Raw genomic sequence first — 22,868 nt, forward strand, 5'->3', positions numbered from 1 at the left:
CTATATAAATGTAAATCTTTCTTTCATACATCTATTTATCTAGACATGGGACAACTGCACATTATTACCTGGCAAAAAAACCATAAATGACTTGTATTTGTATAGTGCTTTTCGCAACCTCAGGACATCTCAAAGCGTTTCACAGCCAATGAAATACTTTTGAAGTGCAGTCACTGTTGTAATGTGGGAAATGCAGCAGCCAGGGTGGCACCTGGTGCAGTGGTTAGCACTGGGACTACGGCACTGAGGACCCGGTTTGAATCCCGTCCCTGGGTTGCTGTCCGTGTGGAGTTTGCACATTCTACCTGTGCGTGGGTTTCACCCCCACAACCCAAAGATTTGTAGGTTAGGTGGATTGGCCATGCTAAATTGCTCTTTAATTGGAAAAAAAATAATAATTGGGTATTCTAAATTTATAAAACTAAAAGGAAATGCAGCAGCCAACTTGCACACAGCAAAATCCTACAAACAATATGATAATGACCAGATAAGCTGTTTTTGAATTATTTCATGCAATAAATAATAATAACAATCTTTATATTGTCACAAGTAGGCTTACATTAACACTGCAATGAAGAGGCAGCACGGCGGCACAGTGGTCAACATTGCTGCCTCACAGCGCCGCAGTCCTAGGTTGAACCCGGCTCTGGGTCACTGTCCATGTGGAGTTTGCACATTCTCCCCGTGTTTGCATGTGTTTCTTCCCCACAACCCAAAGATGTGCAGGGTAGGTGGATTGGCCACGCTAAATTGCCCCTTAATTGGAAAAAATGAATTGGGTACTCTAAATTTACTTTTAAAGAACCACTGCAATGAAGTTACTGTGAAAAGCCCCTAGTCGCCACACTCCGGCGCCTGTCTGGGTACACTGAGGGAGAATTCAGAATGTCCAAATTACCTAACAACACGTCTTTCGGGACTTGTGGGAGGAAACCGGAGCGCCCGGAGGAAACCCACGCAGACACAGGGAGAGTTTGCAGACTCCGCACAGACAGTCACCCAAGCCGGGAATCGAACCTGGGACCCCTGTGCTGTGAAGCAACAGTGCTAACCACTGTGCTATCATGGGTAAGGATACTGGGGAGAGCTTCCCTGCTCTTCTTCAAAATAGTGTTATGGGTTCTTTTATTTCCACTTGACAGGGCAATGGGGGCCTCAGTTTAATTTTTCATTGAAAAGGCAGCATCTCCATCAGCGCAGCATTTTTTCACGACGGCACTGGAATGTCAGCCTGGGGTTTTGTGTTGGGTTTGGACTTAAATCCAGAATCTTCTGACTCAAAGGCGAGAGCACTGACTGACACTTTGAGGGAAAGGTGTTACAAAGTAGCTACAGAATAGAGACAGGCCTTTTGGCCCAACTAATCCATGCTGCAATTTAAACTCCACCCTACTTCATCTAACCTTTTACACACATCCTTCTGTTCCTTTCTCCCTCACCTGCTTATCTAGCTTACCCTTAAATGTATCCATTTGCCTCAGCCACTCCCTGTTTAGCAAGTACCACATTCTCACTGTTCTCTCGATAAGAAGTTTCACTGGAATTCCCTATTGGATTTCTTATATTTATGGCTTCTAATTTTGGTCTTCGCCACAAGTGGAAGTAACTTCTCTACTTTTACCCCATCAAATGCTTTCACAATCGGTTACTCCTAAGTCTCATTTTCTTGAGGAAAGAACCTAGCTTGTTCGGTCTTTCTGATAGGAATAACATCTCAGTTCTGGTATCATTCCAATTAACCTGTCTTACAATTTCTGCAGTGGCTCTAAATCCTTTTTGTTCCAACACACTAGGGCGAACTTCTCTGCTCTTCTTCGAATAGTGCATGGGATCTTTTATGTCCAACTTTTAAAAAATTCTTACATGGGTTGTGGGTGTCGCTGGCTAGGCCAGCATTTGTTGCCCTTGAGAGGGTGGTGGTGAGCCGCCTTATTAAACTGCTGCAGTCGATCTGGTGCAGATACTCCTGCTATGCTGTTAGGAACAGATTTTGAGGATCTTGATCCAGCAATCGTGAAGGAATCACAATATAGTTCCAAGTCAGAAAGGTGTGTGGCTTGGAGGGGCAATTGAAAGTGGTGGGTCGTGATCCCATGCTTCTTCTGCCCTTGTCCTTCTATCATAGAATGATAGAATTTACAGTGCAGAAGGAGGCCATTCAGCCCATCGAATCGCACCGGCCCTTGGAAAGAGCACCCTACTTAAGCCCACACCTCCACCCTATTCCCGTAACCCAGTAAAGTAACCCCACCTAACCTTTTTGGGCACTAAGGGCAATTTAGCATGGCCAATCCACCTAACCTGCACATCTTTTGACTGTGGGAGGTGTAGCCATCTTAGATAGCCACCTGCAAAGGACCATGGGAATTATGGCCAACCCAGGACTCAGACACGCTCTGAGCTTGTGTGTGTGTATTTGCAACCCAGATAGCTAGACACGATCGAAACCCCCGCTCATTTGCATTCTAATGGCCCATTTCCCCAGAACAAAAGGACTGTACTCAGGTAACCGATACAGATGCAGACTAACTGGCGCCACTCCCTTTGCTAAGACAGCCCAAACAGCCAAGGTCAATGACCGCTCAGGACACGCCCAGCCATCAAGGCACCCGCCCCTTTATTGGCCAAAATCGAGGCAGTGATCGAAGCCTGTCAAATTATTGGGTCCAAAGCTAAGGACCGCCCCAAAGAACGCGAAATTCCAGAGGGATAAAAAGAGACACAGCCATGTGTTCGGTCTCTCTTGGGTCGGCCTACGCCTAAAACCAAGTGTAGCATTACGATCAGAAAACAAGTTCAAGACCAATGATCGCTACCAGACGGATGAGCCCAGCAAAAACGAAGCCACTTCTTCCACCCAGCCACGCAAGATCCAAACAAAGGCCTTGTTCATCTGCAAAGAGCTGGTTGCCCTGAAGTTAAGTATAGGTTATTGTAGTTGTTAGGTGCAGTTTAACTTGTAGTGTTTTATGTTGCATGTCAAAGTAATCCTTGTGTGTAAATAAACTATCTTTGAACTTGGGCTGACTAACTGGTTGTTTGATCTTTGATTGATATCCGGTAAAGCCTTGTGGTGGTATCATTTGATACCTGACGACTTTGTAAAGCAATATTATCATTAATAACTGCCATATCTAGTTAATTTGGCAACATTATTGACTAGTTGAGAAAGAGGAGAAGAATGAGGGAAACTATAGTGAATGTGAAAAGATTAATGAGCAACTCCGGGAACAGTTGGCAGCTAAAGATAAAGAGATGGCTGATGTCAAACGGGCACACCAATCTTGTTCAGTTCACCTTAGCAGCTTTCAGACCCAGTATGATAAAGCCTACCAAGATACACAGCGCGCAATTTTGGTACGTTAAGAGACAGAACAGCAGGTAGCACAGTTAACGAGTCAATGCGCAGATTTAAAGGCAGCTTTAGGAGCGCTCCATAGCTCCACTACAGAACAAATCAGAGCACAGTAGATCACGCGAAATGTAGACGACAAATAGAGAAGTTGCAGTCACTGCTATCAGTGCAAAACAGATTCAGAGATACCTTTGGACAAGATTTAGATGAGGAGAATGGCCCCAATTGGCAAGAACTAAATGAAACCGCCCATAGATATGTGCAGAATACCGAAAATCACAATAGAGCCCCCCAGGCCCCGAAAAGGAAAGCACCCGCACCACCGACTGCACAGGCAGCACCCCCCCCCCCCCCCCGATGAATCCAGTCACCACACAGCGCAAGTCATCGGATCAGGATGAGCCTGATTTTGTTTACACCACCCCACTAACCATCACCCAATTGAGAGATGCCAAAATGGAACCGTTCGAACCCACTGCAGACCCACATAATGTCTTTGAGAGAGTATGACAGCAAACGGTTATGTATCATCTAGACGAAAGGGAGGAAGTTAAGCTTATAGTCATGAGCCTTGACCCATCCGTCAGCTCAGCTTTCCCAGAACCCCAGAATGTAGGAGGAGGAAGCCTACAAGAAATGAAAATGGCTATTTTAGATGCGATTAGGTACAACAAGGGAGACCCATAGAGGGTTTGAACCGTTGTAGGCAAAAGAAGGGAGAGCATCCGACTGCATTTGCAGGTCACCTTTGGATCCATTTTAAAGCAGTATTTGGGGATTTGAACCGCGCACACTTAGATAACAATGACACAACTAAATGGGCCCACACTTTAGTCTCCCACGCCACAGAAGCAGGTCAAAAGGTTTGTGTAAATTACGACCCAGCAGATGCCACACACAATGAAGTTTGGGTTTTAAAGCGACTCTCCAGAGCTTGGGAACAATCCTTACACAGGAAGGCAGATCAGGAAAAGGCAGAGGCAAATATGCACCCAGTCAGGACTAATCAGGACCCAGCATGGGTAAATGAGGGCAGACATGAAGGACAGCACCCTAGAGCACAGGCACCACGGGGTTGCCAGAATTGCGGACACATGGGACATTATGCCCACGAATGCAGACAAAACCCTCCGAACCAGTAACGGCACCAGCAATCGAACGCCACCTAGGAACAATGTTAGGCCCATACATAGCATTAGCGTCCGAACAGATAATGCAGTAATCAACACCACAGATTGACATAGAACATTACAGCGCAGTACAGGCCCTTCGGCCCTCGATGTTGCACCGACCTGTGAAATCACTCTAAAGCCCATCTACACTATTCCCTTATTGTCCATATGTTTATCCAATGACCATTTGAATGTCCTTAGTGTTGGCGAGTCCACTACTGTTGCAGGCAGGGCATTCCACGCCCTTACTACTCTCTGAGTAAAGAACCTACCTCTGACATCTGTCTTATATCTATCTCCCCTCAATTTAAAGGTATGTCCCCTCGTGCTAGATATCACCATCCGAGGAAAAAGGCTCTCACTGTCCACCCTATCCAATCCTCTGATCATCTTGTATGCCTCAATTAAGTCACCTCTTAACCTTCTTTTCTCTAACGAAAACAGCCTCAAGTCCCTCAGCCTTTCCTCATAAGATCTTCCCTCCATACCAGGCAATATTCTGGTAAATCTCCTCTGCACCCTTGCCAATGCTTCCACATCCTTCCTATAATGCGGCGACCAGAATTGCACGCAATTCTCCAAATGCGGCCGCACCAGAGTGTTGTATAGCTGCAACATGACCTCATGGCTCCTAAACTCAATCCCTCTACCAATAAAAGCTAACACACCGTACGCCTTCTTAACAACCCTCTCAACCTGGGTGGCAACTTTCAGGGATCTATGTACATGGACACCGAGATCTCTCTGCTCATCCACACTGCCAAGAATCTTACCATTAGCCCAGTACTCAGTCTTCCTGTTATTCCTTCCAAAATGAATCACCTCACACTTTTCTGCATTAAACTCCATTTGCCTCCTCTCAGCCCAGCCGAACGGTGTTCGGACACACTCTGGGACAAATCAGGCAGACCAGTAATCACAGGCACAGTCCGGAGACATCCAGTAGAGTTCCTTTGGGACACAGAGGGGTCACGCACCACTTTAAACTCCTCCACAATGTTTCAGCGCGACAAATGGCCCACCACAGACACCATCACCCTTAGTGGATTTACAGGACATGTACAGCACGGATACATTACAGCCCCCCTAGATATTCAGATCGGAACCATAAGCACCAGATACCCCATTGTTTTAATCGACTTGCCCCAAACAGCTGAGCATATTCTAGGAATCGACTTTATGAGCTCCCACAACCTTTCCTTTGACCCCATGAATAGGTGTGTATGGAAAATGGCCAAAACAGCGAGAGCCCCTGCTACGCTCACAGTAGGGGACTAAGAACATAGGATTTGCTCAGTAGGAGACTATTGGTTTGATCCGCAAACAATTAGTACAGACCAGACAATTAGAGAGGTCCTCAGAAAACATAAAGCAGCCTTCACCCAACACAAACACTATTGTGGGAAGATCCCAGGCATGGTCACAATTTCAGGTCCCGATCCCAAGCCCCAGAAGCATACAGTTTCCCACAGCAAGCCGAGGGTGAGATCTCAAAAGTCATCAATAGCTTACTAGGTCAAGGAGTAATTCAGCCCTCAACAAACAATGCCCCAATTTGGCCCGTAACGAAACCCGACGGTTCATGGAGATTAACCATCGACTACCGAGAGCTCAACAAGGTCACCCCATTAGCAGCCCCCATCGTTGCCACGAGTCCCGAAACCATGCTCAAACAGGGAGTACAAGCAACGTACTTTACAGTGCTGGACATTAGCAATGGCTTCTGGTCCATTCCCTTGGATAAGGCCTGCCAATACAAGTTCACGTTCACATTTCAAGGGCAGCAGTTTACGTGGACATGCCTCCTGCAAGGTTTCCACAACTCCCCCTCCATTTTTCACCGACAATTGGCCAACGGACTTTCCAAATTTTCCCACCCCGAATGCCTTAGTCAGTATGTGGACGACTTACTCCTGCAGACGGACACAAAGGAAGAGCATGTTAAGCTTCTTTCAGAATTGTTAGGTCTCTTACAATCAAATGGATGAAAGGTTAACCCAAAAAAGCCCAGATCCTAAAAGAATAGGTCCTTTATTGAGGCACCATTATCACCCCCGGGAAGAGCGAGATTGAACACTAACAAATTGAGTCAATAGTTAAATTGCCCCTGCCCCACAATGTCAGTGCACTCCGGTCATTCTTAGGATTAGTTAGATATTGTAGGAACCATATAGATGGTTTTGCCACAAAAGCAGCCCCACTCTCAGAGCTCCTTAAAAAGAACGCCCCAAGGGAATGACTTCCTCAGCACACAGACGCCATCGATGAATTAAAACGCGCCCTAGGCACAGCCCCCGCTTTGCAAGTTCCAGACCCACACTCTCCCTACGCCATAGAAATAGAAGTAGCGACCACCAACCGAACCCTATCAGCAGTACTCCTACAGGAAAGACATGACCGATTAGGACCCGTAGCCTATGCCTCCCGAATTTTGGATCCCGTAGAGCAAGGATTTTCAGCCTGCGAACAGCACTTGCTGGCAGTCTTTTGGGCAGTTCAGTATTTTGCTTATATCACAGGCCTCACCCCAGTAATGATTTTAACCGAGCACACCCCAACGCAGCTATTGTTAGATGGTAGGTTAAAGGACGGTTCAGTCAGCCAGGTTAGAGCAGCTCGCTGGACACTGTTGTTACAAGGAAGGGACATTACAGATAAACGTACAAAGACCCACACATTTTTAGCAGACAACCTTCAGTATGCAGGAACCCCACATGAGTGCCAGATCATTGCAGCCAAACACCACACAGGACCCCTTATTCCGAAGTCACTACACACATGGGCAGGCATCAGAACACAGAATCCCCAGACCACGGACAACGCTTTAAAGATTATGTAGCTGGTTCCTCCACCATAGAAAGTGGAAAGAGAATAGCTGGTTGTGGAATTTATGTGGAAGACGCACAGGTACATGCATTAGAGGAAATATCTTTAAAATTGTCCGGCCATCTAGGATCACAAGCAGCCGAATTAGCAGCTATAGCATACGTAGTCCAGCACCCAGATTCCTTTCCGACGCCAGCGGACATACATTCGGACAGTTTATATGTCTGCAATAGTTTGACAGAATTCCTGCCCCTGTTGGAATCGCGAGGATTCGTATCCGCTGATGGTAAACCCCTACCCTCAGCCCCATTGTTGAAGCATATGCTTAAGACAGCAAAAGACCGCACAAATGGCATAATCAAAGTGAGAAATTAAATGAAAATCGCTTATTGTCACAAGTAGGCTTCAAATGAAGTTGCCGTGAAAAGCCCCTATTCGCCACATTCCGGCGGCTGTTCGGGGAGGCTGGTACGGGAATTGAACCGTGCTGCTGGCCTACCTTGGTCTGCTTTCAAAGCCAGCTCTTTAGCCCTGTGCTAAACCAGCCATCATCGTTCCTCCCCACCCGGTAACGTAATGGCAGACGCCTTAGCCAAGTCAGGATCATGCCACGGACACTTTTGGCAACCCCCCGAAAGTGAACCGATACATGCAGTCCAGGTTTCACAGACCAATATCGAAGATTTAGCCCAGGCCCAAAAGGCAGACGACATTCTTAAACATGTTTTAGACGGTAACTTCCCAACCACCTACGACAAATTCAAGGACTCACTGACGGTACAGTTTTGAAAAATGGAATTTATGTGGTCCCCACCCAGGACAGAAACCAGATCATTTATCAGTTTCATGACGGACACGGACATCAGGGGATAGACAATACTATTGCCCATTTAAGACCTTTGTGCTGGTGGCCTGATTTAAAAGCATTATGTTGAGAATTGTTTAATCTGTGCACAGAACAATCGTGAAAGGTACTCCAAGAAAGGACAATTGAGACACACCCAACCTATTAATGGCCCATGGACAAATTTACAGCTCGACTACATTGGTCCTCTCCCCCCCTGCAGAAATGGTTTTAAATGTGTATTAGTAGTAATCGACATCTTTACAAAATGGGTAGAAGCATTTCGCTCCCGGATGAACACAGCGAAAGCCACAGCTAAGATTTTGACCCAACAGATATTAACACGCTGGGGTCTTCCCCGCAGCATTGAGTCAGACAAAGGTTCCCATTTCACTGGCAGAGTCATGCAAAATGTCCTAACGATTTTTGGAATCAAGCAAAAATTTCAGATAGCGTATCCCACCCCCAATCCAGCGGCATTGTTGAACGAATAATCGCACCTTGAAAGCGACCATTAGAAAAATGGTGCAACAGCATAACACCACATGGGACACAGTCAACCCATTCGCCCTTATGTTTATTAGGAACACAGTATCCAGTTCCACAGGATTCACCCCCCACACTCTCATGACCGGACGGCCCATGAAAGGAACTGAATATTTATTAGGTCTCGATTTGGCAAGCCCCACAGTCACCGCCCTCACCCGTGAAAAAGCAGTCCAACAAATCACGGAAAATATTAAAGCAGCACAGCTCGCTGCAGCTGTCCAACTAGGCGCTAGGAAAAAGCAGAGTAAGGCCTGCTTTGATAAAACAGTCCACCCCGTAGAGTACACAGTCGGTCAGCAAGTGATGGTGTCCCTGTACAATCCCAGTTCATTCCTCTCCCCTAAATTTGCAGGACCCTACTCCATTTCGGACAAAGTAAGCCCCTCTGTGTACAAGATAACGTACCTCAATGGTAAAACTGTTTGGTTCCACATCAACCAGCTCAAAGTTTATGGAACCCAATGTAGCCACTCCCACCACATCTCCCTGGCAATAGCAGACGATTCCGTCCCACCCATCGACAACCTAGTCCAACCCTCCCCCAGCCATGACAGCACGTCCACGCCCATAGAACCGACCTTGTCTCCGCCCACAAGTACGACTTTCCACCTTGAGCTTGATTCAGACAATAGCGGCAGCCTCCCCGAATTGACCATGATCACTGAACACTGGCACAACCTCCCCGGCCCCAGTCACTCCAGCCCCAGGAACCACGACCAGGCCATGTTTGGCCCCCAATATCCCCTTCCACAGCCAGAGCCACCGCCACCGCCCAGCAACAGTAATTTTCCCTTCATTGCCACCGCCCCCACGCCTCATGACAAACGAACCCCTTTTTGGCACCGCAACAACTCTTGTAGATTTGTAAGACATGACAATTCGGATCCCACGACGGCCCTCGCGGCCACGGCACAAAAACGGCAAACATAATTCTGGCAACCGGGAGATGGTGATGATTCCGAGTCTGACTCCCGTTACGGTAACCCTTTTACAACGCTTTTCGATGCAGAACCTTGAGGTGTCCAGATGATGAGAAAAAGGAGCCGCATAAGAATTACGGTGTCCTACTTACTGATGGAGTCCGCCCTCCTTTTATTTCCTCCTTTCTTATTGCTAATTAATGTCAGCCTGACACCCAATTTCTGAGACAGTCATAGCTACTCTTCCAACGCCATTTACTGACCAATGGCCATTAAAGGAACAATTGTTGGACCTCACATGTGTTACAAATTCTTTCCGCTCGTATCGGTCACCCAGGTAGGGAGCAACGGCACTGATCACCACCCTACCCGGGAATCCCACCCATTCTTTCCCTGCCGCGGCCCACACGCACCTCATGTTCCCATCACTTTGAGTACTCTGGAATGGTTCTTTACACTTTTCACTGTCTTTGACAGGTCTTAGTTTTCCCTTCTCTGCTCTTATTGTGGTTTAAAGAATGCCCGTTGCCACAGTCTGTACACTCAACTCTTTACCTTCCGCGACTCTTTGGCCACTTCCCCACATGCTATTTACATGTTTTACACACTTGGTTGCCACATATGCTGCTATACGCGAAGTACCTCTGGACCCTGGGATGAAGAAACTTTATAAAACTGGCCGTCCTAAAATTCGGCTAGTTAAGAATGAGCCTCAATCATCAGTGGTTGTAGTAAAGAAAAGACTGAACGGTGAAATTGTCCGCCCACTTCCCGCATTGACCACAAGCTGCGAGATTCTCTGCACTTAAAAGGAATTTTTTTTTTCTTTGCATGTCTTGTCTCTAAAAAAGGTTATTTCAAAAAACAAAATGAGGGAGCCACATATGGTGACGATTCTAATGGGTAATTGAAGTTAAGGAGAGAAAGACACAAAACGAGATGTTAACCAACGATAATAACAGATATTATGCTTGCACCCCCAGGAATATACGAAGAACGAAGAACAGAAGACAAGATGAAGAGAGGACTGACGACTTACACTGTGATCATTGCTGGACTCCTACAATTGCGTGCGTTACAAGCCTCTGTACCCCACACCACACCAGCCCCGAACATGACCACACAACATGATACCCCTAACCCGGACACCACACCACACATAGAGATAAACACTTGGTGCGAAAACATTGTTAAATGGTATTCACTTTCATATACAGTAGAGGGCCTTCTGGTGATAGCGATAATCTGCAGTGTCATCCACAAATGGCGAAAAAGAGCCTCCCGCTCCCCGATATATACACTCCGAGCCCCCTTCTTCGGAATTCACCCAACCCAACAAACAATGTAACCACCGATAAAAATAAAGATTGTACACCTCTGTAACGTTGATAAGTTAAGTAGAAATGTGGTGCTGCCGTTGGTTTAAAAATTTTGTATTGTACATAAATTCCTTTTTATATTTGCCACCAGCATGAGAGTACCTTAGATAGTGATAGCTAGATATTCCCTTGTACGAATAAGTTAAATGTGTAATAGTTGAATGTTTTATAGTGACCCCTTAGAGATTATGAATGTACGATGTGTCAATAAAACTTAGGTAAATGCTCCAAAACATAGGACATAGTGTAGAACCTGTCCTTGACCAAGGGTAACCGGCACACCAAGGACGGATAAGGGATCAACAGTGTGATCTACCATGCTTCGCGTTCAGGATCAAGAAGACGGGATGTAGCCATCTCAGATGGCCACCTGCAAAGGACCATGGGAATTATGGCCAACCCAGGACTCAGACACACTCAGAGCTTGTGTGTGTATTTGCAACCCAGATAGCGAGACGCGATCGAAACCCCCGTTCGTTGCATTCTCATGGCCCACTTCCCCAGAACAAAAGGACTGTACTCAGGTAACCGATACAGATGCAGACTAACCGGTGCAACTCCCTTTACTAAGAAGGCCCAAACAGCCACGGTCAGTGACCGCTCAGGACACGCCCAGCCATCAAGGCACCCGCCCCTTTATTGGCCAAAATCAAAGGCAGTGATCGAAGCCTGTCGAATTATTGGGTCCAAAGCTAAGGACCGCCCTAAAGAGCGCGAACTCCCAGAGGGATAAAAAGAGACACAGCCATGTGTTCAGTCTCTCTTGGCCCCGGCCTACGCCTAAAACCAAGTGTAGCATTACGACCAGAAGACAAGTTCAAGACCAACGATCGCTACCAGACGGATGAGCCCAGCAGAAACAAAGCCACTTCTTCTACCCAGCTACGCAAGATCCAAACAAAGGCCTTGTTCATCTGCAAAGAGCCGGTTGCCCTGAAGTTAAGTATAGGTTATTGTAGTTGTTAGGTGTAGTTTAACTTGTCGTATTTTATGTTGCATGTCGAAGTATTCCTTGTGTGTAAATAAACTATCTTTAACTTGAACTGACTAACTGGTTGTTTGGTCGTTGATCGATATCCGGTCAAGCCTTGTGGTGGTATCATTTGATACCTGGCGACTCTGAAAAGCAATATTATCATTAATAACTGCCATATCTAGTTAATTTGGCAACATTATTGGTGCCGAAAGGAGCAACATTATTGGCGACGCTAGTGGGATAGTATTCCACTCATTAAAAAGAGCAACAGAGGAAACCCGGAGCACCCGGAGGAAACCCACGCAGACATGAGGAGAACATGCAGACTCCGAACAGACAGTGACCCAAGCCAGGAATCGAACCTGGGACCCTGGAGCTGTGAAGGAACAGTGCATGGATACGACAGATACTGTCGAAGGAGCCTTGGTGAATTGCTGCAGTAGATCTTGTGATGGAGGAAGTGAATGTTTATGTTGGTTGATGGGGCTCCAATCAAGTGTGCTGGGATTATGGTGTTGAAGGCGAAACTGTAGTCAATCAATAGGAGTCTGACGTAGGAGTTTTGTTGCTGAGATGCTCCAAGGATGAGTGTAGGGCCAGAGATATGGGGCGTCATTCTCCGCCGGCGGGAGTCTCCGTTTTGCCGGCTCCCGGGGGTTTTCCCGACGGCGTGGGGCTGCCCCACAATGGGATACCCCATTGACCGGCCGGTGTTACGGAGACTCCCGCCGGCCGGTCGGGGCAGAAATGTGGCGGGGCGGGTAGGAGAATTTCGCCCATGGTCTGCTGTGGACCAGTTGAGGTGGTATGCGAATTGCAGTGGATCAAGGTATTCTCAGAGTATGGAGTTGATGTGTCTCATGACCAACCTCTTGAAGCACTTCATAATGATAGATGCCAAGGCCACCGGACGGTAGTTGTTGAGGCACGTTTCCTGGTTCTTCTTTGGCACCGGTATGATGGTGGTCTTCTTGCAACAGGTAGGAACTTTGGAGCGGAGCAGGGAGAGGTTGAAGATGTCCGCGAACACACCTGCCAGTTGGTCCACGCAGTATCGGAGTGCATGACCAGTGACTCCGTCGCTTTCCGAGGGTTCACTTTCAAGAAGGCCAATCTGACTTTGGAAGCTGTAGCTAGTCCAATTCAGTTTCAGATCAAAGGTAGGATATTGATGATGGGGATTCAGTAATGGTAATGCCATTGAGTGTCAAGTGGAGATGGTGAGATTATCTCTTGTTGTAGATGGTCATTGCCTGACATTTAAGTGGCAGTAACATTCACCTCACATCAGCCCAAGCCTGAATTCTGTCCAGGTCTTGCTGCATATGGTTACAGAGAGCTTCAGTATCTGAGGAATTACAAATGATACTGAACGTCAGCAAACATCTCCAATTCTGAAATTATATTGGAGGGAAGGTCATCGATGAAGGAGCTGAAGATGATTGGGCTAGTACGCTACCCAAGGAACTCTTGCAGCGATGTCCTGTGGTTGAGATGGTTGGCTTCAAACAACTACAACCACCTTCCTTTGTGCCAGGTATGACTAACCAGTGGAGAGTTTCCCCCGATTCCCATTGACTCCAGTTTTGTCAAGGATTCTTGATGTCATACTCAGTCAAATGCTGCCTTGATATCTCTCATTTTCCCTGGAGTTCAGCTCTTTTGCCCATGGTTGGATCAAGGCTTCAATGAGGTCAGGAGGCAAGTGGCCCCTTCAGAATCCATACTGAAAATCGGTGAGCAGGTTATTGCTGAGTAAGTGCTGCTTGATACCGCTGTCAACGCCACCTTCCATCACTTTGCTGATGATTGAGAAGAGGCTGACGGGACAGTAATTGGCTGGATTGGATTTATCTTGCTTTTTGAGGGACGGGTATACCAGGGCAGCTTTCCATATTGCCCAGTAGATGCCAGTGTTGCAGCTGTACTGGAACAGCTTGGCTCGGGGCCAATTGCCAGGATGTTGTCAGGGCTCTTAGCTTTCGGAGTATCAAGTGCCTTCAGTCATTTCTGGAAATTACGTGGCAAGAATTGAATTGGCTGAAGATTGGTATTTGTGATGTTGGAGACCTCAGGAGGAGGCTGAGATGGATCATCCATTTCTGATTGAAGATAGCCGCAAATGCTTCAGTCTCGTCTTCTGCACTGATGTACTGGGCTCCCCCATCATTCAGGATGAGGGTATTTGTGGAGCCTCCAGGGCAGCACGGTGGTGCAGTGGTAACACTGCTGTCTCACGGCGCCGCGGTCCCAGATTCAATCCCGGCTCTGGGTCACTGTCCGTGTGGAGTTTGCACATTCTCCCGGTGTTTGCGTGGGTTTCGCCCCCACAACCTAAAGATGTGCAAGGTAGGTGGATTGAACACGCTAAATTGCCCCTTAATTGGAAAAAATTAATTGGGTACTCTAAATTTATTTTTAAAAATAAAAAATAAAAATTTGTGGAGCCTCCGCCTGCTTGAATCTATAACTTCCTGACTCAGAGACTAAAGTGCAACCCACTGAGCCAAGACTGACAGTCTACTCCAGGGGGTGAACCATTCTCCAGCTCGCAGGCCTCTCAAAAACTTGAGTCTGTGTGGTTGTTGGGAGCCAAGGCAACAGGTCCTTAACATAAATAATTCAGTTGATTATAGTCATACCGTGTGCTTGATCTCTGCACTTCTCACCCATTATAAAAGTGACTATAATGTACACAAACTCAATCCACATCAGAGGTGTAATCAATTAAAGGCAAGAGCAGCAAAACTGGAATCCATTCTAAAAGTGGAAAGCACAACGTAAAGGCCACTAATTAAGGCCAGCATGGCATTAACTGTGAAAATGATTCAGCAAATAAACCCTAAAGAGGTGTCATCCCATAGAGGGATTCCTTTCATTTTCATGTCCTTAAACTTGTGAGAATTTGTGACCTGGCTTGCTGTTGAAAATCTTTTGTTTTGCTGTTTGTTCCACTGCTTTCCTGAAGACACAAAATCACCGTGGACCTTGATTCTACACCACCAGCTGACAGAGCTGTATCAGAATTAAGTAAAATACTCAGGGGCCCCTACAAACCCCCATCGCATAATACCAACCCCACCCCTCCCCCAAAACTCTTGATCCCTCAAAACTGAATAACACAATGTGTGTTAAAATGCATGGAGAAACAGGCCTGTGGAAAGTTAACACACTGGATTAATAAGATAGCAAATAGTATCACAATGTATTACACTTCAATGCAAAAGATACAATCGTCTGGAGTTGCTTTCCGCACGCTCTCAATTTTGACTTCTAGCATATTCCCCATTTTAATTGCTCCTCTATTGGCAGACTCAGTTGCCTGGTGTCCTAAACTCTGGGATTCGCTCCCTAAACCTCTGTCTACTTCTCCCTCAAGATGCTTATTAAAACCTACCAAGGTTTTGCTCACCTGGCCTAATATAACCTTATGTAACTTAATCTCATATTTTTTTCAGATAAAACTCCTATGAGACACCTTGGAATGTAACAGGTGCTATATGTTGTTGTTGTAATGGCGCTAGCTCATGAGACCGGTTTAGCTCAGTGGACTAGACAGCTGGTTTGTGATGCAGAACAAGGCCAGCAGCATGGGTTCAATTCCCGTACCAGCTGAGGTAATTCGTGAACCTTAGGTAATTCTCAACCTTACCCTTCGCCTCAGGTGTGGAAACCCTCAGGTTAAACCACCACCAGTCAGCTCTCCCCCCTCAAAGGGAAAGCAGTCCATGGTCATCTGGGACTATGGTGCCTTTACCTTACCTTAACTCATGAAACATGGCGGCTTCTGCAGTGAACAGAAACCCCAGGGGGCCACTTTCTTACTGGTTATTCCTCTCAGCTGCTGGTCATCAAAGCATCAGTAACAGCCCTAAGACCCACAGACCTTGTTAGTGGATTAATGACATGATGGCACATTGACTGACAGCACCAAAGGAACAAGATCGTTGCATTTATATAGCGTCCTCTCAGGACAACCAAAGACTTTGCAGCCAATGAAGTACCTTTGAAGTGGAGTGACTGTAAAAGTAAATGTTGGAAGAATAAGTGATTTAGTGAATGATCTAGCTGATACTTTATTGCTTCTTGTTGCTGCCATCAATGTGCTGGAACATCATATATACCCCATGACCAAACAGACCAAATTAGGGTCTGTCTGAGCACCAATTGCCAGGATTAAGTTCTGTCTGTGGAGACTCATTGCCCTATTTATGCTTAAACATTGGAAAAGTAGCACACTTATATTACTCATCCATTACACAAATTACAAAACGTTAACTAATTTTACGTTAAAAATTATCTTTGATCATTGATGCTGTGGGATACACACCATTTATTTGGGAGGTCAATAGAATGGCCACTGATAGAGGTCAAGAATAACAGACTCCAGACCAACAGCGCTCCGGCAGAGAAGAAAGATGTCATTATTGCCATGCTACACTAGGATGGTGTCATCATGAGCCTTCTGTCCATAAGCCTCCGTGTAGCCCCCACCTAAATAGTAATGACCATGCAAATCTCAACAAAGAAGCAAGTGCAAGCCCCTGCTAGTGCTTCACTGTAGCAGAGTGGTCAGTGTGAGGCACAGACAGGATCTTGCAGTGACCATTTTCATTGTTAGTCAGCCTATAATGAAAATAAAGATGTCCATTGGACAGACCAGCTAAAGACCAGACTATCCAGAATAAAACCAGACTAGTGGCCACCCAGGTTCTAAAGCACCGTAAGCAACTCCCATCGGAAGCACAGAATTTGTGCATCTAGGCACTGCACTACTGAGGGAGTGCTGTGCTGCCTGAAGTGTTGTCTTTGGGATAAGACATTAAACTAAGGTCTGGCGAGCCCGTCAGGTGGATGTAAGATACTACTGCACTATGTGAAAAGGAGTGGAGGAGTTCTTCAAGTGTCCTGGCTAATGGTTGTCCCTTAACCAACATTTAAAAGAGATGATCTGCTCATTTGTTATCTTTTTGTTTCTGGGAGCTTTTTTTTCAGGTTCTTTTGTCTTGTTGGGAGTTGGATGTAATGCTGCGCCAGTCACGTGCACGGTAAGCTGTCCTTACTGCCTCCTGATAGCTCATGTTTGCCCATTCCTTGATCCTTGTGGGAGCTTGCTGTGCACAATTTGACGACAAATACATTGCAATATTTTCAAAGCATGTCATTGGCTGTAAAGCACTTTGGGAGGTCTTGAGGCTTTGAAAGGTAAAATAAAAACTTGTACTTGTGTTGCTAGTTAGACTCGCTATTGTGAAATCACGTGTTTCAGAAATACACCATACTTCATACAGTAAGATTCCACAGACAGTAATTTAATTAATGACCAGTTAATTGGTTTATGATGTAGTTTGGGGGAGAATTGTTAGCTAGGGCATCAGAAATCCCCTCTACTCTTCTTCAAATAGTGCAGTGGGATCTTCTACATTACATCCATTTGACAGATCAGACATTTGTCTAACATCACATCCGAAAGATTAAACTTTCAGCACTGCAGCACTCCCTCAGTTACGCATTCGAGGTTTACTACATTATGCAATGGTGGCAGGATATGAAAAGAGATTTTGATTGTCGAAACATTATCACTCAGAGGCGAGTGTGCTACCAACTTGGTCGATGATGTGGAATCCATGCAGCGGCTGCTGCTTAACCTCTGACCTAAAAGCACTTTGGGATGCTCTGGAAGCAGCTGCCTCATCTCATTTACTTTACAATGCCACTGAATTTGGGGTGGCTCTCATAATACCATCAGACCATGAGAGAAACATCAGTCTTCAGATATCTCCCTTCGTGACACTTTGGATTGTGGGAGAATTGGAAAGAATACTCTTCTCCTTTTCAGCTACCGCTGACTTTTGCTGAAACATCTAATAGAAGTTTAAACATTTGCAGGATTCCTGCTCAGAACTTTACACCTTTTTTTGCAGACCCCCCACTAGCCCCTCAGGTGTGAAGACGTGGAGTTTACTGCAGGCCGACTGTTTGTTTCTCACCCCATTCCCAAACTCCCTGCAGTAAAAAGGCTAATTGTTGTCTTCATGGACCAACACTTGGTACTCACACTATCCTGAGATGAATTGCACACAATCAAATTAGAATGTGGTGTTTAATACCAAAGCAGCAGCACTTTAGAGGCAGATGAAAGGGTCAGTGGGGGTGTTGAGATGCAGGGTGGGATTTAACTGCTCTCATTTACATGAGAGGAGAAGCTGGTGAGCGGCTGCAAGCTGGAGGTGTGACATTTCCCACAGGTGTCTGATATCTCCCATCTCACTGCTCCAATGGCTTTTTTTAACTGGAATTAATTAAGGTTTAAGAAGAGTGCTTATTGTCGTCTGCAGAGTTCTGGAATATACAAAAAGAACATTGACTCAGAAGGCAAAGCTTTGAAAGTGCTTTTAGAGCCATGGAGGTTTACAGCACAAAAAAGAAGCCCTTCAACCCAGCGTGTCTACACTGCCCATCAAACGCCCATCTATACTAATCCCTTGGTCCAGAGCCTTGCATGCTTTTTTAAAATAAATTTAGAGTACCCAATTTTTTTTTTCCAATTAAGGGGCAATCCACCTACCCTGCACACCTTTTTGTGAGGGCGAGACCCACGCAGACACGGGGTGAATGTGCAAGCTCCACACAGACAGTGACCCAGGGCCGTGAGGCAGCGGTGCTAACCACTGCACCGCCGTGCCGCACAGCCTTGTAAGCTGTTGTGTTTCAAGTGCTCATCTAAATGCTTTTTAAAAGCTGTGAGGATTCCGGCCTCCACCACCCTTTCAGGCAGTAAGTTCCAGATTCCAACCACCTTCTGGGTGAAAAGATTTTTCCACAAATTCTCTCAAAATCTCCTGTCCCTTACCTTAAATCTATGCCCCTTGGTTATTGACCCCACTGTCTATCCTTCCTATCTATCCTAATTGTGTGCCTAATAATTTTGTCCACCTCAATCAGGCCCCCTCTCCAGTGCAATCACATCATTCCTATAGTGTGATGACCAGAACTGCACACAGTACTCCAGCTGTGGCCTACAAGCATGAGCATTTTATACAGCACCCTGCTCTTATGTTCTATGCCTTGCCTAATTAAGGCAAGTATCCCATATGCCTTCTTAACCATCTTATCTACATGTCCTGTGCCTTGAGGGATCTATTTATTTATTTATTTTTTATTTTATCTTTATTGTCACAAGTAGGCTTACATTAACACTGCAATGCAGTTACTTTGAAAAGTCGTCTCATTCTGGAGCCTGTTCAGGTACACAGAGGGAGAATTCAGAATTCTCAGCTGGTACGGGAATTGAACCCGCGCTGCTGGCCTTGCTCTGCATCACAAACCAGCTGTCTAGCCCCTATGGACATGCACACCAAGGTCTCTCTGGTCCTCTCTACTTTCTAGCATCCTATTGTTCATTGTGTATTCCTCTGCCTCGTTAGTCCTCCAAAAATGCATCATCTCACACTTATCCAGGTTAAATTCCATTTCCCACCATTCTGCTTATCTGACCAGCCCGTCCATATTGTTGTGTTCTCAGCTTTGGGGAATAGTGCTGCCACACTATTAAAATCATAACCTGCATTTAAGCAGCCTGGTTGCAGCTGTAGATTAATGGTGCCTCTTTGGAAAGGTGGCCAAGTGCGCATGTGGTTTTCTGAATGCTGCATCACAGGAATGATCAGCAATGCATCTGTGAAGCACTATTTTATTTTAATCCATTCTCATGCTCCGGGTGCCACCAGGCAAAGGGCAGCATTTATTGCCCATTCTTAATTTCGCTAAAGAAATGGTGATACAACTGACTGCCCGTTGGGCCATTTCAGAGGACAGTTAAGAGTCAATCAGATTGTGTGGGGGGATTGGAGTCACTCATCGGCCCAGACTGGGTATGGCCACCATTTCTCCTGACATAAAGGGTATGAGTGAGCCAACTGGGTTTATACAATGATACAAGAGCGCCATTATCACTTTTACTGAGACCTGCTTTTTATTTCCTGAATTGTTTGAAACTGAATTCAAATTCTCAAATCACGCTGAGGTTTAAACTCATCTCCTCTGGGTTATGAATCCCGCTTTCGGTTACTGCATCCACATGCATCAGCAGCACGGGAACCGAAGAAAAGTTGCATCTTTGATTTCACTCCACATGAACACCGGCTTTTCCTTCTCCCCTCTTGCTCTCGTGTGCCCTGTCCATGCTGAGATTTAGTTTCCCTTCCACCTCAGTAACATCACCTGACTTGCTCCGACATCAGCTCATCTGATGAAATTCTCATCCATGCCTTTGTTAACTCCAGACTTGACTATTCTAATGCACTCCCACAGCTGGTCTCCCACATGCTACACTTTGTAAACTTCAGGCCATCCATAGCTCTGCTGCTCATGTCCTTACTTATATCAAGTCTTGCTCAACCATCATCTTAGTAGTTACTGAACACTAATGGCTCCTGGTCAAGCAACGCATTGATTTTAACATTTTTATCCTTGTTTTAAAATCCCTCCATGGCTTTGTCCCTCCCTATCTCTGTTATCTCTTTCAGTCCTACAACCTTCTGAATAGTCTGTACTCCTCTAATTTTAGCCTCGTCAGCATTCCTGATTTTAAGGGCTCCAGCAGTGGTAGCCATGACTTCAATGACCTGGTCTCCATAAATCTCACTACATCTCTACCTTCAAGACACACCTTGAAACCCACCTCATTGACCATGCTTTTGGCCACCTGACATACAATTGCTTTATGTGTGTTGATGCCTAATTGTGCATTATTATGCTCCCACCTGGGAGCATTTTATTATGTTAAAGGCACTATCTAAATACATGAGCAACACTGTAGAAAAGTAAATGATTGGGTTCTGACAGAGGGTCTACATGTGAAACCATGATTCGTTGGTTGTCTTTGCGATTCTAACTGAGCTCCTGATTGTTCCCAGCAATTTATTTTTTCCATTCAATCTATCTGAGGATTGCACAGTAACAGTGCAGTTCATATTCAGCATTACTGCAGGCTCATATCATGTCCACACTAATATTGCTCAAAACCCTTGAATTTTGTTCAATGATCGAGTGCCAGCCTTGGCTAAGTGGTAAAGCAAAGAAAGAATTTGCATTTATATAACACCATCAGGACATCTTTTACGGTCAATTAAGCACTTTTGAAATACAGACACTGCTGAACTGTACGAATCACAGCAGCCAATTTGCACACAACAAGCTTCCACAAACAGCAATACAATAATGATTAGATTGTCTGGTAAAATTCCATCTACAGTGGCTCATCAGAAGCTCCCAGGGTAGGTACAGCACAAGTTAGCTACATAGTAAAGCTCCCTTTACACTGCCTCATGAGCATCTTATTGTCACCTACACCCTTAGTTAGAGGCAGCATAAAACTGCTTCCAATAATGTATCACAGTCACAGCTTAGAGCCTGTGACATTTCTATTTTAATGTACGAGTCATCCCTATGGCCCTCAGAAAAACCTGGATAAGCTATGGTAAGTGTTAGTCAAGTTTCCACTTGTATTTATTGATGCTGAAGGACCCTGTGGGACAGTCTGACAGTGACTGAAGGAAAGAGCAGAAATGTCAGCATTTCAAACAATGTTAATTTATTCACAGCAATGTTTTGGAGAGCTGACAGATGAAAAACAATTAGATCCTCAGTTCTAGCAGATGACCAGCCGTAGTGATCCACCTGTCCAGCTGAGGTGCAGAATTCACTGCTATTTCCAGTCTCTTGCTGCTGTGCCTGATAATTGGAAGTTGTATTGATGGCTGTGTCGTCAGCTGCTTCGGTCTAAGCTCTAAACTCGAAGCTGTTACCCACTTTCTTAAACATCTCCACCTCTCTACATCCTCCTGTTTTAAGATGCTCCTTAAAACTTACTGCTTTGACCAAACTTTTGGTCATCTTTTGTGATATCTTTTCATGGAAACATAGAAAATAGGAGCAGGAGGAGGCCATTCGGCCCACCAAGCCATTTATTATGATCATGGCTGATGATCCAAGTCAATAACCTAATCCCGCTTTTCCCCATATACTTTGATCCGCTTCTCCCCAAGTGCCATATCTAACTGCTTTTTGAAAATATACAATTTTTGGCCTCAACTGCTGTCTGTGGTAGCGAATTCCACAGGCCGACTACTCTCTGGGTGAAGAAAGTTCTCATCTTAGTTCTAAATTGTCTACAATATATGTTCAGACTGTGACCCTTAGTCCTGGACACCACCACCATCGAGAACATCCTTCCTGCATCTACCCTGTCCAGTCGTATTAGAATTTTATAGGTTTCTATGAGAACTCCCTCATTCTTCTGAACTCCAGCGAATACAATCCCAACTGATTCAATCTCTCTTCATACGTCAGTGCTGCCATCATTGGAATCAGTCTGGTAAACTTTTGCTGTTGTCCATCTGTAGCCAGAACATCCTACATCCTTCCTCAGATAAGCAGACCAAAACTGCGCACGGTATTCCAGGTGTGGCATCACCAAGGCCCTGTATAATTACAGCAAGACATCCCTGCTCCTTGACTTGAATCCTCTCGCTATGAAGGCCAGAATACCATTTGCCTTCGTTACCTGCTGCACCTGAATGTTTGCCTTCAGTGATTGGTGTACGAGGACACCCAGGTCGTGTTATGCATTCCGCTCTCCTAATTTATGGCCATTCAGATAGTAATCTGCCTTCCCGTTTTTTGCTACCAAAGTGGATAGATAACCTTACATGCATCCTCCTCGCAGCTCACCACCACCTCCCCCTCCCCCAACCCTGTCCCCGATCCACCCATCCCACCTCAGTTTTGTGTCATCTGCAAATTTGGAGGTTACATTTAGTACTCTCATCCAAATCATTAACATA

The sequence above is a fragment of the Scyliorhinus torazame genome, chromosome 16 (genome assembly GCF_047496885.1).
Source record: "Scyliorhinus torazame isolate Kashiwa2021f chromosome 16, sScyTor2.1, whole genome shotgun sequence".
NCBI lineage: Eukaryota > Metazoa > Chordata > Chondrichthyes > Carcharhiniformes > Scyliorhinidae > Scyliorhinus > Scyliorhinus torazame.